This window comes from Xyrauchen texanus, chromosome 11, assembly GCF_025860055.1.
Source record: "Xyrauchen texanus isolate HMW12.3.18 chromosome 11, RBS_HiC_50CHRs, whole genome shotgun sequence".
Taxonomy (NCBI): domain Eukaryota; kingdom Metazoa; phylum Chordata; class Actinopteri; order Cypriniformes; family Catostomidae; genus Xyrauchen; species Xyrauchen texanus.
The window spans coordinates 47,381,538-47,388,260 of record NC_068286.1 but is presented as its reverse complement, the minus strand read 5'-3'; positions in this window follow the sequence as shown (position 1 = coordinate 47,388,260).

The window sequence follows — 6,723 nt, the reverse complement described above, 5'->3', positions numbered from 1 at the left end:
CACGCGAGAAGTTCACGGGAAAGATGTTGACACATCGCGAAGTGTCATATGATTGGTTGGCCAGTGATAGTAACAAGGTTGAAGTCGTGCCCTAGCAACAGTGCGTGTGACCCAGCCCCTTAATCGTTCATTGGTCTAACGGAAACTTACCTGGCTGCTGATTGGCCAAAAGAGAGGCTCAACTACGGGGGTGATTTTCATATTAACCTAGTTTGCTGAAGTATGTTGGCAACGGCAAACTTGTCTCTGAAGAACTCAGCGACGGGAAACGTGTTGTTCAGCATTTAAAAACTAAGATAAAGATGTTTATTTCTTTCAAGGTGACAAAGACAAAAACACTCGCACACACACGCGCACACACACACACACACACTGTACACATATACTGTACACACACACTGCACACGCACAAACTTGCACATACTGTACACACACATACTGTACACGCACATACTGCACACACAAACATGTACATACTGTACACACACATACTGTACAAGCACATACTGCACACACAAACATGTACATACTGTACACACACATACTGTACACATATACTGTACACACACACTGCACACGCACAAACATGTACATACTGTACACACACATACTGTACACATATACTGTACACACACATACTGTACACACACATACTGCACACACAAACATGTACATACTGTACACACACATACTGTACACATATACTGTACACACACATACTGTACACACACATACTGCACACGCACACATACTGTACACACACATACTGTACACACACATACTGTACAAGCACATACTGCACACACAAACATGTACATACTGTACACACATACTGTACACATATACTGTACACACACATACTGTACACACACATACTGCACACGCACACATACTGTACACACACATACTGTACACACATATACTGTACACACACATACTGTACACACACATACTGCACACACACACATACTGTACACATATACTGTACACACACAAACTGTACACATACTGTACACACATACTGTACACACACAAACACGCATATACTGTACACACAAACTGTACACATACTGTACACACATACTGTACACACACAAACACGCATATACTGTACACACATACTGTACACACACATACTGCACACGCACAAACACACATATACTGTACACACACATACTGCACACACACAAACATGAACATACTGCATACACACACACATACTGCACGCGCACAAACATGAACATACTGCATACACACACATACTGCACACGCACAAACATGAACATACTGCATACACACACATACTGCACATACACAAACATGAACATACTGTACACACACATACTGCACACACACAAACATGAACATACTGCATACACACACACATACTGCACGCGCACAAACATGAACATACTGCATACACACACATACTGCACACGCACAAACATGAACATACTGCATACACACACATACTGCACATGCACAAACATGAACATACTGTACACACACATACTGCACACACACAAACATGAACATACTGCATACACACACATACTGCACATGCACAAACATGAACATACTGTACACACACATACTGCACACACACAAACATGAACATACTGTACACACACATACTGCACACACACAAACATGAACATAATGCACACACACATACTGCACACACACAAACATGAACATACTGCACACACACACATACTGTACACACATACTGCACATGCACAAACATGAACATACTGCACACACACACATACTGCACACACACATACTGCACACACACATACTGCACACACACAAACATGAACATACTGCACACACACATACTGCACACACACAAACATGAACATACTGCACACACACACATACTGCACACACACATACTGCACACGCACAAACACGAACATACTGTACACACACATACTGTACACACATATACTGCACACACACATACTGTACACACATACTGTACACACACATACTGTACACACATACTTACACATACTCCACACACACATACATACTGTATACACATACTGCACATGCACAAACATGAACATACTGCACACACACACTTTACACACATATACTCCACACACACATACTGTACACACATATACTCCACACACACATACTGTACACACATACTGCACGTGCACAAACATGAACATACTGTACACACACACACTTTACACACATATACTCCACACACACATACTGTACACACATACTGCACGTGCACAAACATGAACATACTGTACACACACATACTGTACACACATATACTGCACACACACATACTGTACACACACATACTGTACACACATATACTCCACACACACATACTGTACACACACATATACTGTACACACATACTGCACACGCACAAACATGAACATACTGCACACACACATACTGTACACACACATACTGTACACACATATACTGCACACACACATACTGTACACACACATACTGTACACACATACTGCACACGCACAAACATGAACATACTGCACACACACATACTGTACACACACATATACTGCACACACACATACTGTACACACATACTGTACACACACATACTGTACACACATACTTACACATATACTGTACACACACATACTGTACACACATACTTACACATATACTGTACACACACATACTGTACACACATACTCCACACACACAAACTGTACACACATACTGCACATGCACAAACATCAACATACTGTACACATACATACTGTACACACATATACTGCACACACACATACTGTACACACATACTTACACTATGTGAGTGTTTGTGTGTGTGTGTGTGTGACTGTGTGTGTGTTTGTGTGTGTGACTGTGTGTTTGTGTTTGTGTGTGTGACTGTGTGTGTGTGTGAGTGTGTGTGTGTTTGTGTGTGTGACTGTGTGTGTGTGTGACTGTGTGTGTGTGTGTGTGTGTGTATGTGAGTGTGTGTGTGTGTTTGTGTGTGTGACTGTGTGTGTGTGTGAGTGTGTGTTTGTGTGTGTGACTGTTTGTTTGTGTGTGTGACTGTGTGTGTGTGTGTGTGTGTGTGTGTGACTGTGTGTGTGTGTGTGTGTGACTGTGTGTGTGTGTGTGTGTGTGTGTGTGTGACTGTGTGTGTGTGTGTGTGTGTGTGTGTGTGTGTGTGTGTGTGTGTGTGTGTGTGAGAGTGTTTGTGTGTTTGTGTGTTGGCTTTGGTTTTCAAAAAAAAAAGAAAAAGAAACGTGCTTTACAAATGCTAAACATCAGGGGTTCTGGGTATCTCAGAGAGTATTGACGCTGACTACCACCCCTAGGGTCATGAGTTTGAATCCAGGACGTGCTGAGTGACTCCAGTCAGGTCTCCTAAGCAACCAAATTGTTCCGGTTACTAGGGAGGGTAGAGTCACATCGGGTAACCAAATTGGCCCAGTTGCTAGGGAGGGTAGAGTCACATGGGGTACCCAAATCGTCCCGGTTGCTAGGGAGGGTACAGTCACATGGGATAACCAAATTGTCCCGGTTGCTAGGGAGGGTAGAGTCACATGGAATAACCAAATTGTCCCGGTTGCTAGGAAGGGTAGAGTCACATGGGGTAACCAAATTGTCCCGGTTGCTAGGGAGGGTAGAGTCACATGGGATAACCAAATTGTCCCGGTTGCTAGGGAGGGTAGAGTCACATGGAATAACCAAATTGTCCCGGTTGCTAGAGAGGGTAGAGTCACATGGGGTAACCAAATTGTCCCGGTTGCTAGGGAGGGTAGAGTCACATGGGATAACCAAATTGGCCCAGTTGCTAGGGAGGGTAGAGTCACATGGGGTAACCTCCTCGTGGTGGTGATTAGTGGTTCTCTCAATGGGGCGTGTGGTGAGTTGTGTGTGGATCGTGGAGAGTAGCATGAGCCTCCACATGCTGTGAGTCTCCGCGGTGTCATGCACAACCAGTCACGTGATCAGATGCGCAGATTGACGCTCTCAGAAGTGGAGGCAACTGAGACTCGTCCTCCACCACCCGGATTGAGGTGAGTAACCGCGCCACCCCGAGGACCTACTAAGTAGTGGGAATTGGGCATTCCAAATTGGGGAGAAAAGGGGATCAAAAATACATTTAAAAAATGCTAAACATTTGGATGGAAATCCATCTTATGTAGGTAGTATTTCTGACAAAAGTGTTGCACAAAATAACTGAGAGCAGTCATCTGCCCCAGCATCAGCTCAGGCTTGGAATGTGACTCTGGTAATGCTGCCACTATGCCAGTGGTTACCAATGATGAAAAAAAAAAAACATGGGCACGGATGATAAGTTTAACCCACATTTTACTCTGGGAGCACACAGTATGAACAGAGAACACAGAGTGGAGACAAAACAAAACAACCACTACATATACTCCCAAAGTCCATCAAAAAGGTTGAACTCATTCAATAAAACACATTCTTTGTTACTACGGGCTCCTCCTCAGCACTGCACGCAACACCTCACAGTGAGACCACATATGACGATCGGCCAGCTGAGTCCCGTCTCCCCTTCCCCCTTTTGCTTAAAACTCCAAGGACTGTGTTAATAAATGTAATTAATACAAATATATAAACATTTATTCATTTTATTTTCCACATGATTTGCTGTTTAGGCTATTTACACTACTTAGCATAGTATAAAATGAAAGTATATGTGTGATTGTTTTTGTATTAATGAGGGTAATTTTTTGTGTCCTGTCTGTCTGGACACAAAAATAAATCTATGAAATGAATTGAAAGTTATGCATTCATTTAACCCAGCATCCAACCGGTCAACTGAGTTTAGGTTTTATCATTTGGAGTAACAACACAACAACATACCGGTTGATAAATCAGCGAAAAGGGACGCCTTATTTTTCAAGAATGGGAACTCAGAGAGGAGAAAGAATCCTGAGAGAATGGACAAGTCTGAAAGCAGAAATCGTCAACCTCGTAGAAAATAAAAAATACACAGCTGTTTTTAATTGGAAACTCGGCACCGACTGCTGACCTACATTCTGCTTACTCAGAGCAGAGGAGAGAGAGAGAAAACAAAGAGGTGAAGAAAATGAAGATAGATTTGTTTGAGGAACTGAATAGGGGAAGTCAGGCAGTCCTACTAGAGAAACGCTTTGCCTGCACCACGATTATGACACTGTCATTGGAGGATTCGTCATAGACGCATATATTATCTTGTGTGGTTAACCGCCAGATGTTTTATTATACTTAAACATACTGTATATTTGTTTAGTTATATTATACTACAGCCTTTATTTAGATCCACTACCCCATCCCTTACCATAAACCCATAAAACTCATAACAGGCAGTTTCGTTTACAGTCAGTCATTAAGTTGGCTTGTGAGAGCCAACTTACTGAAATCCTACTTAAACGTATTATTATTCCGATTCTTCTTATTCTTCTTAGCGGTGAAATTTCTATATCTATCTCCTCCTAGAGCTTTAACTCCACATACTCCAAACTCGGCACAGACACTCAAACTGTTCTGACTCGAGTTGCTATATCTTTTCTAACTGATCGGACTTACGGTTTTCCTAAAAATGACAAACTCGGAAAAAACTCCCATTGACTTAACATTGCGGAATGTTCAGAAATTCAAATTCCAACTTCATTTTCACACACACAGACAAAAAGGGCCTGTCAGCCCTGCATCTCTCCCTCTCTCTCTCCCTCAGAGGATTTATTTTATCAAGCAGCCAAAAAGTAATGACCTAAAATCTTCCTAGCCACATGCTAAAACATGCTAAAAACGTGCTAGCATCTATCTGAGGGTAAATATCTATCTCTCTCTCTCTCTCTCTCTATCTATCTATCTATCTATCTAGCAACTAAGTTAAACTTTTTTAACACTACACTGTAGAACTGGCTCATTAGAGTCATTCATTTGAGAATCAGACTACACTGGTCACACTGTATGTTTCACACTGTAGATTCAAAAGAACTGGCTCATTAGAGTCATTCATTTGAGAATCAGACTACACTGGTCACACTGTATGTTTCACACTGTAGAGTCAAAAGAACCGGCTCATTAGAGTCATTCATTTGGGAATCAGACTACACTGGTCACACTGTATGTTTCACATTGTAGATTCAAAAGAACTGGCTCATTAGAGTCATTCATTTGAGAATCAGACTACACTGGTCACACTGTATGTTTCACACTGTAGATTCAAAAGAACTGGTTCATTAGAGTCATTAATATTGTAATCAGATTACACTGGTCACACTGTATGTTTCACACTGTAGATTCAAAAGAACTGGCTCATTAGAGTCATTCATTTGGGAATCAGACTAAACTGGTCACACTGTATGTTTCACACTGTAGATTCAAAGAACTGGCTCATTAGAGTCATTCATTTGGGAATCAGACTAAACTGGTCACACTGTATGTTTCACACTGTAGATTCAAAGAACTGGCTCATTAGAGTCATTCATTTGGGAATCAGACTGCACACTGAGTCACTGTATGTTTCACATTGTAGATTCAAAGAACTGGCTCATTAGAGTCATTAATTTGAGAATCAGACTACACTGGTCACACTGTATGTTTCACACTGTAGATTCAAAGAACTGGCTCATTAGAGTCATTAATTTGGGAATCAGACTACACTGGTCACACTGTATGTTTCACACTGTAGATTCAAAGAACTGGCTCATTAGAGTCATTAATTTGGGAATCAGACTACACTGGTCA